Source organism: Panthera leo, chromosome A3, assembly GCF_018350215.1.
Source record: "Panthera leo isolate Ple1 chromosome A3, P.leo_Ple1_pat1.1, whole genome shotgun sequence".
NCBI classification, from domain to species: Eukaryota; Metazoa; Chordata; class Mammalia; order Carnivora; family Felidae; genus Panthera; species Panthera leo.
In genome coordinates this window covers 136,576,086-136,591,214 of record NC_056681.1, presented here as the reverse complement: position 1 = coordinate 136,591,214, position 15,129 = coordinate 136,576,086, and positions in this window count along the sequence as shown.

The window sequence follows — 15,129 nt, the reverse complement described above, 5'->3', positions numbered from 1 at the left end:
AATAGAAAGTGAGGGGCGGAGCCAGAACTTGCAATCTTGTCTGTCTCCTTCCGCTCTGCCTCCAGGCTCCAGGAACGTGCACTGAACGTCCTACGAACAGGTGCCATCCGATCAACTTACGTCTCTCTGGTTTCAGCTCTGTTATCTGAGTAAGACAAACAAAATTCCACGACTCTTACGCTCTCTGAACAGAATGTAAGGGGACAGGTTACCGAGATGTCAAATTCTTGTTAAAAAAAACTCCTTTACTCGGCACTTTTACTTGCTGTGTGTGCATTGCGAGATGGTATTTTGTGTACATAATCATGTTTCATGAAGGTCTCCATGAACATTAGTATTCTTTTGAAATAGATCCTCCTTCTCATCATCTTCGAATTAAGAATAAGTCTTCCCTTCCCTTTCTCCATCATTTTTTTCTACTGTAAATAAAAAAAACCTCAACCATTAATACACTTCTCTTATAAGACAAGAATGATACACCTTTAAGTGGTGCTTTAGACGGTCACTGACGGAATGTTCTGTCTCGTCTTACAGACTGTGCTGTTGCTCCTGACGCACTCTCTCCTCTTTATGCTTAGGCTCACTGTACTCCTCACGTGTTTCTAGAACTTTCATCCCATCATGGTGCTGCACAGGCGATCCACAATGCTTGAAATGCTCTTTCTCAACTCCTGGGTATTTCCTACTCATCTTTCACAAACAAGCTCCCACGCTGTCCTGTCTTTCTTCTCCCAGGCTCATCCTGTCGCCCGATGAGCGCGCACGACCAGTAACAGGGATTTTCGCGTGTCTCCATGCCCATCTGTTTATAATTCTGTGAATTCTTCCGGAGTACAGGCTATTTCTTTTCTTATTTCCAGTGCCCGCAAGCATCTAAGGGAAGGTCCGTTACTGTAGTGGAATTTAATTTGTTAGGTGGAAGAATAACGGCGTGGCCTAGTCGGTACTGACCCAGCAGGACCTCTCGCCCCAGCCCCTCGTTCATTTCCATTGGCCTCGTGGAGACCTTTTCCCGCCACCTAAGCTGACACGTCCCTCAGTGTGAGAAAATGGGAGCTTCAAGCTATGTCCGCTTGGCTAGAATACCGAGGACCCAAGGGAAGCCGTGGAAGGACAGGACTTATCTGGTTAAACCACATGAAAACCATGAATATCAATTGGCCGCCTGAGTTCTTGAGCTGGTTTCTTATCTAACACAATGACCAGCCGGGTGAACTAAGGAGTCCTCGAGTTAGCTTATCTTCTAAGTCAGTGGGTCCCCGTGAACACCATCAGTTCATAGCTTCACAAAATGATCTAGCAGGAAAGAAAATACTCCACAAAAAATGCTCCTTGTTGAGTTTAGTAAGAGTGACATATAGTCTGTGAGGGAGAATTAGGCAGATAACAGAGAAGTGGTTTGTGTCCTGTGATTAATGTGATTTTTGTTGGTGGTGCTTTTATTGTTAACACACAGATCAGGAGGGATTTGCATCCGGAGAATGATAAATGCAAAGGCCACACGTTTTCCGCACTTCTATCATATTCTCTTATACATTCTTTTCATAAATACACTAGAGGTTATGTTTGAAAGAGACCTTTGGATGCAACCATTTATATATCTCTTCGACTATTCCCAGGGGGTGCTTGTAAATGTTTTGCTCCTATCTGAGAAGCCTTTAGAAAACATATTAGAATGTCATGGAGTTAGAAAGAGCCACAGAATTCATCCGACGGGAGCTTCGCTCCTGCGTATTTTCTTAGAAAAGACGGTGCGAGTTAATGACAATGGATTACCATATGAAATTCCTTCTTTTGAAAATGGAGCAGAAAACCACACAGATGTAAATGCATGTGTGCGTATTTTCTCTAAAGCAAAAAGTCGTCAACGTTCACATTATAGCCTGATGGCACGCTATGCACTTAGATTCCGCCTGAAAAGCTGTTTAAAAAAAAAAAAAGGAAAATGAACCACTGAATATGGCAAATGATTTTCTCCACTGACTTAGTTTTTAATCTGTTAGTTAAAGCAAATTCCAACAACACTTCTATTGGGCATTTTTCTGATAACACCTTGAAGTTAGAAATGAAGGAATGGAAGGTAAATTTTATTGAATATCTATGAATTAGAGTGTGTGCTCGGTGCATTTTCCATACACTACCCCGTCGTGCATAGAAGATTCATGTAAATACAAAGGAGTGCAGGTTTCTTTCTGCAACATTTATCTGCAAGCTATGTATTTTACAATCCACAGGAAGTGGTCAAACAGGTTTTCCAACCAAAACTTGCCTCATTGGAAATTAATGGGAGCTTTTAAATATTTTATTTTAAGTATTTTATTCAAAGGATATTGACCGTCTACACTTCGCCGCGCGGCCACTACCTCAGCAAGATATGGGGGGAGAAAAGGCTTTCCTCCTGTCTAAGCTGCCGTGTTCAGACTAGACGTCTTCCCAGAAAAATCTGTGCCAATTAACTGCGTATTATTTTCACGATAATTTAAATTGATTGTACAGGAGAACACTTTGTATCTGAAATATCCATTGTTTGGTGCACACAGCCTCAGAAGCAGGAGAGACACGAATCTCACACGCAGAACAGGAATGGAAGGAACACAAACAGAAAACTACCCAGAGGGCCTGTCCGTGTTAGCCTTTCTGAACTCACATTCTCAGGCTCTGTGAATTGGTACAGCTCACCGCTATGTGATTCACAGGACTGCGTCACTGTAATGTTCCTTCACGAAGCAAACGTGTCCCATACACTGCTCTGTGCTAATTGCTTTGTTAAATGCTGGGGATGCAGATTTAATCAAGGCAAATGCGATTATTGTGCTTTGAGAACTTATAGGATGGTAGGAGAGAGTTAAGAGGTGCTCTCCTGGAGGCGAGTGTCCATGCAGACCGCACTGGGGAGGCAGTGCTGGAACTGAGTTGTAGGGGGTTGATGCCCCCTCCACTGGCACAGACACGCCTCGGTCCAGCTTCAATTCAGGAAGACTCTCCAGGAGCCATCGTGTGAAAATAAAGGTTGTAGCGTGACTTTCCTGGGTGCGTCTGGGCTCCCTGGCCTGCCCGCTGTCTTGCCCTCTTCCTTCTTGACAAATGGCTGCCTCCTGTGCACCTGCTATCTCACCTGACCTGCATGTCTGCACAGACTGCCGGTCATTCCACTCCTCATGGGGCCGGAGCTGAGTCGCCCTGGCTCTGAATCGACTCTCCGCTGACATCACTGCTTTTCTCTGGTTAAAAACCTGGAGTACTTCTCAAAAGTAAGCTGTCCTCATCCAAAGAAAGAAAGAAAGAAAGGGAGAAAGAAAGAAAGAGAGAGAGTGAGAGAGAGAAAGAAAGAAAAGAAAGAGAGAAAGAGAGAAGGAAAGAAAGAAAGAAAGAGAGAAAGAAAGAAAGAAAGAGAGAGAGAGAAAGAAAGAAAAGAAAGAGAGAAAGAAAGAGAAGAAAAAGAAGGAAAGAAAGAAGGAAAGAAAGAAAGAGAAAGACAGAAAGAGAGAAAGAAAGAAGGAAAGAAAGAGAGAAAGAAGGAAAGAAAGAAAGAAAGAAAGAAAGAAAGAAAGAAAAAGAGAAAGAAAGAAAAAGAGAAAGAAAGAAAGAAAGAAAGAAAGAAAAAAGAATCTTGGGGGTGCCTGGGTGGCTTCGTCGGTTAAGCGTCTGATTTCGGCACAGGTCATCATCTCACAGATCATGAGTTCGAGCCCTGCGTCAGGCTCCATGCTGAGAGCTTGGAGCCTGGAGCCTACTTCCGATTCTGTGTCTCCCTCTCTCTCTGCTCCTCCCATGCTTGCACTCTGTCTGTCTCTCCTTCTCTCTCAAAAATAAAAAAAAAACAAACATTAAAAAAAAGAGAGAGAGAGAGTCTTGCATACTAGTATAGCATACATCCATGTATAGTAAAGGGCTATTCAGAGAAGTCTATGCTCTTGGCCCTGGAGGTTCTGGAGGAAGAAATTTCTTGCAAGTCGATGGTACAGGAGCACAGAGATATTTTAATCGGCCGAAGCCAGGCAGTGGCATTTGGGAAGACGCCTTGACACATAGATATGTTTCTGGCCAGAAGCAGTGGCCCATCCCCAAAATGAGACATCTTGGGGAAAAAAACAGTCTTTGCGTTAAACAGAAAGCGTGACATTTCAAAGGACAAAGACCGTGACTTTGAGTGGACTGTGAAGTTTCAGAGGCGTCTCCGCGAGGCAGAGAACCACTGTGCTGCCATTGCTGTAGGGTCTCACCTGTAGGCAGACAAATTAGCACAAAGGAGTCATCGGATTTACTTTCTTTCCAGAACTCATTTATTTGCATCCTAGTTGTCTTCCCAGGAAAGGGGTATTATTAATGCATTTTCAAATTTTTTAAGGTTTATTTAATTTTGAAGGAGAGAGAGACAGAGCGTGAGCTCGGGAGGGGCACAGAGAGAGGGAGACACAGAATCTGAAGCAGGCTCCGGGCTCTGAGCCGTCAGCACAGAGCCTGACAGGGGGTCCGAGCTCAAGAGCTGTGAGATCATGACCTGAGCAGAAGTCAGACGCCCAACCGACTGAGCCACCCAGGTGCCCCTATTAATGGATTTTCAAAGATTTGAACAAGAGAAGCTGGGGCGCCTGGGTGGCTCAGTCGGTTGAGCGTCTGACTCTTGATTTCAGCTCGGGTCATAATCCCGCGGTTTGTGAGTTCGAACCCCGCGTCGGGCTCTGCACCCCCCCCCCACTTGTGTGCTCTCTCTCTCGAAGTAAATAAATAAACATTAAAAAAATAAAATTAAGTAAAGAGATGCTAAGGAAAAAACATATATGTATACACAATATGTATTGTGCATGTGTATATAAAAGTACACATTAGTACATATATATGCATATACATACACACACACTCTATATGCACACATACATACACACATATATAAAATGTGTACACACACACACATACACACACACACATACACACATGTACACATGACTGCATGGCTGGTACGTTGAGGGACAACATTTAACTGAGGGTCTGTCCGGGCCACTCAGGATAACACAAATTTCATCAGAGGTCCAGCAGCCCTGACACATTTGGCACAGAAATGATGGTAGGACGTATTTTGGCAGTCTCTTCTTCTATCTACTTAGAAACACTGTTTCTCACAATCAAGGCCTTAAAATAACATTTTAAATTCCCCTAATCTTAGAGAATATTTGCCAGCAGTATTTATTTTGAGATGTGCAATGTACTTTACAATTAGAGCTGATTTATGCCATTTCCCCATCTCCGTGGGACGAGCACGGTTCCCAGGACAGCGGATTCGTGCTGTGCGCTCGGTACTCCTTCCTCAGACACCCTCTGGCTTCTCTGCTCAAAGGGCTGGCTCCCTTTACACATTTTCCATCCTTGACATTCTGAGAACCCAGCTTCCCACCGCCGCCCCTGTGCTGAGCCACCATCCATCGCGATTCCACGCAGTGTTTGGCAGGAATTGTTCTTTTCCCTTTATTTGGTCGAGGATCTGTAGTTCCAGCCCATCTCTTGGATTTTCTTTCATTTCCATCCCCTCATTAACGGCTAACTTTCTAACCAAACACACGAGCTCAACGCGTTACATCGTGCTCTCCGAAAGATGCGGTGTTTCTGGAAAGACGCGGTTGAGCAACTGTGTGCTAAATGGAAACACTGCCCAGTGTGACTTTTTGAAAGTCCTTCTCCACGAGCCAATAGCCAAGATCCTCGCGTTGCCAACCCCAAACTCTCTTAACTACAGACATTTATTTCCAAGAGCAAATCCATTGGGAGATTCAAAAGACACCTTAACCCACAATTCCAAGAAGTAGTTCTTAACTACCCATCAAAATAGATCTCTTTCCAACTAGTTAGTGGCTTCATCACCCATGCTGGCTCCCATTAAAAGCCTCAGTCTTCCCGATTCTTTCCTAACTGGCCCTCCTTATCCCATCTGTCAACAATTCTACTGTAATCTCCCATTGAAATAACTCATATGCTTATTCTACCATTCAACCTCACCTCCACACTAGCTCAGGTCTTTGTTACTTTTACCTAATCTGATCGATAGCCAGCCAACGAAATTCCCAGTTTCCAATCTCTTTGGTTGCACAGGAATTGCTGATAGAAATATAGAATTGACACACACATCTTTTCAACTTCAAAAATTCCTGGATGCTGATTGCCTCGTGCTCACAGTATGAAGTTTAAACTCCTCAACAAAGCCTGCAGGTCCTTAGCATTCTGGCCCCCAGTGACACAGAGAGCCCCAATTACTCTCTTCTCTGAGGATCCTCCCACACTGAATAGCTCTTTTTCCTAGGAAACGAGTAGTATTTTTATATCTCTGCAAAGAAAGAGACTTAGAATCCTTCACAAAGGGACGCTCAACAAATGTTTATTAAGGTAAATGGTCTGTTAGGAATTCTCCACCACTCCAGCTGGCTTTGAGCTTCTCGAATTCACACACTTCCTCAATTTCACACTGAGTATTGGCACCAGACTCCAGAGATGTTAGGAAGAGGCTCTCTCTGCCTCTTTGAAAAAAGGTTGGACATTGATTCCCGAAGCGGGTGATTCCTGGTCTCTTACGAGCACAACGGACTAAATGGCGGAGCCATGAAGGGAGAAGGCGCTAAGAAGGCAGATGTGATGGCCCGGAGGCTTTGGGACATCAGCCCAGGGACAGCGATGTCAGGACCAGCTCCAGGCAGCATTAATGAACCCTGAATGGGCTTATGGACTCAGTCATATCTAATTAGTGGTTTGACAGAAATACTCTATGCTTTGGAGCCAATGAAAGTTGAATATAAATCTTGGAATCATCACTGAATTTACTGTCGGTTCCCAGGAAAGTCTTAGTCAGTCATTCTCATCACGAATCCTAAAATGGAAATGGGGATTACAGTTTTCATCCCACACAAGCATCATCAGAGTTAGCTGGTAATGCCTAGCACTTGGGTAACAGAGGCAAGAAAGTTCTATTTTCAAAATTATTATCTAGGAATGTTAACCTAAACCTCATCTTTTAAGAGCTTAACTTAAGCTATTGATACCGCTGACCATTTTAAGTATTTGCACATTTAATTCTTTGGATGTTTTGTCAGATGCCAATTAGATTCAGGGAAACATATCCAGGAGTATTTCTATCCAAGCTTGCATTGATAAGTTAGCTTACGTGCCTGAAAGTTAATTGCAATGTGTTTCTACAAATTTAATAGTAAGTCTGAATTTTTAAAACGCTATTACTTGAGTTTCTTTTTTACATCAGTGCGAAAAACTGTGGAATTCAGAGTTAGAAAAATCAGGGGTGTCTGTGTGGCTCAGTCAGTAAAGTGTCCAACTTAAGCTCAAGTCATGATCTCATGGTTTGTGAGTTGGAGCCCTGCACTGGGCTTGCTGCTCTCAGCAGAGAACCTTCTTTGGATCTTTTGTCCCCCCACCCCCGCCCCTTCCCTGCCCCCCCCCAATAAATAAATATTAAAAAAAGAAAAATCAAATGAAAGTCTAGTTTTAAATATTAACTCTACCCTTTAAAAAAACTATGTGCTTGCTCAAATAAAGTAATGTCTCTAAAAAGTAGGATAAGGGTACTTTCATTACTGAATAACACTGAAGACTGAAAATGCGTCTGGTGACTCTATAATGGGTATTGTCCATTTTCCTAAATTATAACTCTCTTCAAACAGCTATTTATGCAAGTTTTGTTTTTATTTCTGGAAAAAGGATTGGAAAATATTTTGCAGAGAAACAATAATGTAGTCTGGGCAAAGATAACTCTTAGTAGGTATCCCTACTAAGTTTTCTCACAGAAAACTACTTTCAAATAAATTAGGTTCTTCAAAATTTCAACATCTACCATTTTAATTCTAATTATAAGCATTATTCCCTAGAACCTATCTTTTCATCATTTAGCTACCAAATTTTATTGTTTTTCAGGTGAAGGTATAAAACCGAATTGGGACACTTGGGTGGCTCAGTTGATTAAGTGTCCGACTCTTGGTTTTGGCTCAGGTCAAGAGCTCGTGGCCTGTGAGATTGAGCCCTGCATTGGCCTCTGTGCTGACAGCATGGAGCCTGCCTGAGTTCTCCTTCTCCTCTCTCTCTGCCCCTCCCCATTTGCACACTCTCTTCTCTCTCTCTCTCTCTCTCTCTCTCAAAATAAATAAAAATAAAAAAAAAGAAATTGATTTATCTGGATCTTGTCCATTGTGAGGATGCTTGCAGAAGTATGTTGGGTAAACATTTCCCAGGTGGCACTTTGTCTTCTCACTCATTTTAGCACCTTGAGGAATGAATTTTCTGTGTGGCTCTGTGAGTGTTGTTTTAATTCACCTGTCTGAACATCCTGACATAAACTCGGTTACCTTACTTCAAAACAAAACGACGATAACGATAAAAGAGAAGCAAACGAAACAAAATAAAAGCTCTTCAGTGAAGGCACACAACTTGGACCATTACTTGAGCTCTGTGTGCCGTGGTTTTCTCTTCTGTAAAATGGCGGTCATGGTCATGCCTTAGATTGTTCTGGAACAAAATGAGTCCATTTCATATTTATTTATTGCTTTTTGAGAAAGACAGACAGAGAGAGAGAGAGAGAGAGAGAGAGAGAGAGAGAACACAGGCTGGGGAGGGGCAGAGAGAGAGGGAGACAGAGGATCCCAAGCAGGCCTGACATGGGATTCAAACTCATGAACCGTGAGATCATTCATGTCTTGAGCCGAAACCAAGAGCCAAGAGCTTAACCAGTTGAGCCACCCAGGCACCCCTAAATGAGTCCATTTAAAAGGGCTTTAAAAAGTGCCTGGCACTGGAGTACCTGGGTGGCTAAGTCGGTTGAGCGTTGACTTCAGCTCAGGTCATACTCTCATGTTCATGAGTTTGAGCCTCACATGGGGGCCAGAGGGATCCTCTGCCCCTTACCTGCTTGTTCTCTCTTTCTTAAAAATAAATAATAATAATAATAAACATTAAAAAAAGCACATGGCACCAAGTAAGCATTTAATAAATATTAGATAAAACACAAAGTTGAGTGACATCAGTTGAGAGTTATCTCCTTTCTAGCTTCAGTTTTGTCCTCTTTTTAGAATTTTTTTCAGTAGATATTCTTTTATTTATGAGAGACAGGTTAACGAGTTGATGGAGTTCAGGCTCAACACTGGAAAAAAGAGGTGCTTGTTGTTATTTTTATTTGATAGGTAAGTGCACTGAATGCATGGAGTGTCAGAGGGTGAACATCGGAGGCAGAAGGCAGATCTAGAATTTACGTCCAAGTTTTATGATGCTAAGCTAAATTGTCTTTTATGCTTTACTGGGGCTGCCTCTATATATGATTGTGTACATATCTATGTGTGTGTATATATGTATATATGTACATATATGTACATATATAATGTGTAACATTATTTTCTAACTATATAGGTATATTTCAGTGAGTGAAAGGTTTATATTCAATGGGACGCACGCAATTTAATTCAAGTCAAATAAAATGCAAACAAATCAATAACAGCATATTAATTAATAGGATATAGCAAAGAAAAAAACTTCACATGTGCGTGAAATTTAATACAGCAACCTAAGTTTCCACTGTTATTTTCTAGTCCCTGCATGCATTTGAGATCACAGCATTACATACGTTCTGGAAATAGACGCTTACTCGCATGCATTCCGTTATATTAGCAAGGGGCTTAAGCCATGTTAACGTGCAGAATCGTGTCTACCCGCTTAGCTACGGAATCTCTTCTGTTGAAACTTCTGAAGACACATTAATGATCCATCTGATTCCATACCTTCCACTCACTATTCGAAGAAACGGAAGTATCACTGAATCCATCTGCGAAAGGCTGCTTCTTAATAAGGGGCAGGGTGAAGCAGTCACTGCCTCCAGGAGGTAGAGAAGCACGCTCTCTCTCTCTATTCCTTCCAATCAAGAAACGCCAAGAGGATCATGATGTGAGGCGGATGCCTAGGAATCTCTCTACTGACTTGGAAAATAATCTGAAGTTCACCTTTCTAGGCTTCTGTTTTTGTACGAATTCACACTCCTTTACTGAAGCGTGCTCAGAAAGCAAAGGGTCCTGGTGTTAGAGACGGTGCGGTGCTTTCACGGCGCAGACGGTATTTCACTCGGACTCACGCCTCAGCCCCAGGCTGCTTAAATAGAAGGTGAGCGCTGAAAGAGCATCTTTCTCGAGTGGAAAGTAAAATCAATCTAATTTTCAAGAAGATGCAGACACCAGTTGAAAAAACTCAATCCTTAGTTCCTTTTTCAAAGTGACAGGTGTAGGTGAGTCGCAGCATGCTCAGCTCTGACAAAACTCTGTCTCAGGTAAAATGCACTTTCTTAAAATGGGTTCTAGTCCTCCGTTTCTCGTTCCCCCTATTTCTTTCACCCGTTGGATTTGTGATGCCCTTGCACAGAGCTGGCGCTGGAGACCATCTCTTGAAACCTAGTGCCTAAATGGCATTTTCGAAACAGCAAAAGCCATAAACAGTGCATTTATTGCACAGTGGCTCTTTCCTCCATGCACGTATATGACTAGCATTCCATGTGATTTGAGTCGGTTGAAGATGTCCCCTTGTGCAAAGTCCCGGACAGAGGAATCCAGCCAGGAAGGGTGTTTCCCCCGGGAATTCAGGAGCCTGGAAGCCAGAGCACCAACAATCTTGCATCAGGGCCAGCCAAGCAACAATCACAGATGGGAAGTCGGGGATCTTGAGGTTCCAGCTACAAGCTAGGACCAGATGGCAACTTCTTCCCATTGTGCGGGAGGAAAGCACAGTAGGACAAGCCTAGCTGCGGGGCTTGGAGCTCAGTCTCTTCGGTTATAACACTGGCTCCACAACCTGCCAGATGGGGGCCTGGTGCTTAACATCCCCATACCTTGGTTTATGCACCTGTAAGATGGGAAAATTACCTGTAGTTCAGAGGCTTCTTGAAAGGATTAAGTTGTTCCATGGGAAACGTTTATCCTGATTAACCGCTTGTAGGGCACTTCGTGTTGATCATCTGTTCTCATGAAACTATTTCTCATTTCTCAGTGATAAATAGTTGGGCTTGAGAGAAGGGTGTTGCAGTCTTTAGAGAGAAATGTGAGTTCCAAATGTTCTTCTCAGGTGGGACTCCATCGAAACAATATTGTCACATAGACATTACTTAAGGGAAACTTTTCACTTAAACGGATGCATCTATGTTCTTTAAGTATATGAACTTAAAGTTCAGAAGTATATGGGTGCTTAAGTCATCCTGATGAGCAGTTATAGGCTAAATTTTAACAAATGGTACCCCTTTTTAAAGAACCCCACTGGATTGGAGGAATAGTTTGAGTACAGTTGAGTTTAATATGGTGTTTAAGAATATGTGCTCATTGGGGCGCAGGGGTGGCTCAGTTGGTTGAGCCTCTCACTTTGGCTCAGGTCATGATCTCACAGTTCATGGGTTCGAGCCCCGCGTCGGGCTCTGTGCTCACAGCTCGGAGCCTGGCGCCTGCCTCGGATTCTGTGTCTCCCTCTCTCTCTGCCCCTCCCCTGTTGATGCTCTGTCTCTGTCTCAAGAATAAATCAACATTTAAAAAAAATTTAAAAAAAAACAAAAAAAGAATATATGCTCATGAATCCAATTCCTGAATTCAGCATAGACATTACTTGTGTGGTCCTGGGCCCCTTTGAACTCTGCTTCTCTTTTTTTTTCGTCACTGAATGGAACTACAATAACACTTGTCTCACAAATTTGTGAGAATCCAAAAAGATGGTACATGAAGAGAGCCTAATACAGTACTAATTATTTTAGGTTTATTTTAGTGAATAATCGACACTAAACAAGTTAAACGGAACTTCCCCACATCATACACCATTTATTTGAGTAGACATTAGAGAGTTGGTAAGTTTCAGCTCTTACCAATCACATCAATCACCAAAATGATTATTTTCAAATTATTTGAGGATGCTTTATTTTGTTTTCTGCATTTGAAGACAATTTGTTGAAAACAAAAAATAATTCTTTTTTCTTTTCTTTTGTTTTCTTCTTTTCTTTTCTTTTAAGTGTTTATTTGTTTATTTTGAGAGAGAGAGAAAAAGAATGTGGGTGGGAAAGGGGAAGAGGGAGAGGGAGAGAGAGAATCCGAAGCAGGTTCCGCCCTGTCCGTGCAGAGCTTGATGCGGGGCTCAAATTCACAAACAGCGAGATCATGACCTGAGCCGAAACCAAGAGCCGGACCCTTAACCGACTGAGCCCCCCAGGTGCCCCGAGATCACTCTATTTCCAACACTGCCAATGTCTGCCAAGAACGTCCACGTGAGTAGTGGTCACCAGATCCAAACTTGCCCCTGGTGTCAGAAGATGGGGGACCGGACTGGAGACGTAGGGTCTCTAGGACTCGTGTCTGTTCACTAAGACCCAGAAAAGGAGACTGAAAACAAGCAGAACAGATGGCTCATGGTGTGCTGGGAGAAGAAATGGATGTGGATTCCACTTGCACCCTCTCTGTGCTTTGGTCGGAGGTCTACACTCGCCAGTTTGCCTCCTGTCCACCAAGTGGAGGCAAGGGTCCCCTCTCTGCTGTCTTTAGGGCCATGTCATGAGAAACAAAATGACAATAAGAACCGTGGAGGGGGGGACACTGTAAAAGATTACATGCTCAGGCCTGGGAATGGGAACATGGACCACACACGGGTCACCAGAACATGGGTCACAGGGAGGGTACGGCAGAGGCACAGAGCCAGAGAACATCGCTGTATAGAACCAGGGCTCCCGACTGATCCCACAGGCCTGAATTTAAGCTGGTAGGTAAGAGGCTTATGTAATATTCAGAATCCCAAGTAGGAGTTTGTGAGATGCCAGGGAAAATGAAGAGGGCAGGTCAGCCTGGTCAAGAAGGGTCAGACCAGCTTACGTCCAGGGAGGACAAAGGAAGTGTTGTCCTTTGGAGAGCCATGATCTCCAGGGAAACCCTTGATTTCCACTGGTGGGCTCAGTGGGACTATTGGAGGTGTGGAGACTTAGAAATGGATCGTCAAAATGGCATTTAGGGAGAGAAGCCTGATGGAGATTTGATAAATTATGGGAGGATAGACTGGAAGAGAGAGAGAAGAGGTGGGGTAGGGTTTCAGAGGCAATTGCAATCATCTGATCATAGACAAAAGTCTACTTTAGCAAAGTGCCACGAGTAATGGGAAAGAATTGTTTCAGTCTTATTAGGGGTTGAATCAACAATGTTTTAGGCATATATGCTTGGGGAAAGTGTGTATGAAGAGGAGGAGGGGAGAGACTTAGGCTGAAATGAGGGGGAGAAAAACAAGAGGCATTTTGAAAACATCTGTTGAACCCAGACTATGCCCAGATACTACGTTAGTCTCTGTTAACATAAACAAGAGAAAGAACCAGGCTCTTATCTTACAGAGTTATGGTCTCTGAAAGTACAGAGATATAAAACAGGTATATTATGATTCTAAGAGGTAGGATGCTATGGCATAAAGAATGTGGACATAAAATGTAAGCAGACCTGGGTTTAAATCCAACTACAGAAGTATGTGTGACTTTGGATAAATTGATCAAGCTCTCTGATGTCAACTTTATCGTCTATAACATGCCAATAGCATAATCTGTTTTTCAAGATTATTGTAACAGGTCTGTGATAATAGAAGCATTCCATGCCAGTCACTGAGACATCAGTAGATGATAATTATTACCATCATTATGCAAATTATATATATATACATACATGTGTGTTTAAATATACGTATATTAAATATATATATTTATACATTGAGAGGCTGAGTGTACTTTAGATAAAGAAAGTAGCATGAGGAAGAAAATAAGTTTCAGCTTAAGAGGTATTGTATCTGAGGAAACAGCAAGGTGTCCAACCAAAAATATTCCATTGGAACCACATCTCAGGCAAGATTTGGCTGGAGGACAATCTTGGAGTCAAGAGCGCTTCTTTAACTACGGAAATTATTTATTTGGCGCCGCCCGTTGACCAAGCAGTTTTCTGTATTTTAGGGATATGTCAGTGAACAAGCCATAAAAAGAATTTATGTGACAATGGAAGTGGAGCACCGTCGTCCCCACTCATGGCAGGAGTATGGCCGAGTCTTCAAGTGTGGAAGCCAGATCCAAGATTCCAGTCATCTTTCCAAGAATCAGGACAAAGTACTGACAAGAATGAGCAGCCGTAGACCTGCTCCACTGAACGGACTCACTCTTACTGGTCGATTAGGTTATCGTGCGCAAGAACCAATCGCCAAATTAATCCCCAGAAGCCAGTTCAAAAGCAACAACAAAAAAGGTCAAGGGGGCATCCAGCTATAGATACGGGTTAAATGCCACCAGATCTCATCCCCGAAAGGTCTACCTTGTAAAAATAGTAATATTTAATTTTATCATTATTGAACAAGAGAAGTTCTCTGGCTGATCGATGCTGGGTTCTAGAATGTCTAAAGCAGAGGCCTTCTGGAAAGCCGTAGGGTTTCCCGTAAAGAATTTTCTTTAAAAGCCAATGCCCAAGCATCATCAGCATTTAAATTAGACCTTGTGAACTAACCAGAGGTCTGAACTGATGTGATTATTCTCAGAGTTCAATGTCTGTAGCGAGCGTCTGGGGCGATCTTGGTTTTGGTGAGCGCCTGCCGGAAATAACGATGAGGTTTGCCCTCAGTGATTTTGAACTTCTCACTTCGGAGATACCGAGAGAGAATTAGAGAAAAACACAAATGTGCATGAGTTTATTTTACTCCCAGCCAGAACTCTGTGATGGTCGGTAATTGCACGATATGTAACGATCAGCAAACAAGGACCGATTCATCATTCTGAGGTGTCTATCGGTGTGTGTGCATTGAATATTTTTATGCACATCCATAAAATACATCCATGTCTGTAAACTAGTTTATAAGCACGACTACCCTTTCCCATACATGTTGTAATACATTTTCTTAGGATGAAAACAGCAGCACGTTCCAGACGGGAGGACAACGGCTGGGGCTCTGCCATATAACTCACCTGTAATTACCTGTGATGAAATAGAAGACCCAGGAAACGCACTGCAGGCATTCTCAAGGGCTACCTGGTGACGAGTCCATGCATTTTTGTCCATGAGCCTTTGTGGTTGACGGCTGATACTAAGTCACATAGAGGGAAGGCTTTTCCTCCTGTTTGGTTACAGC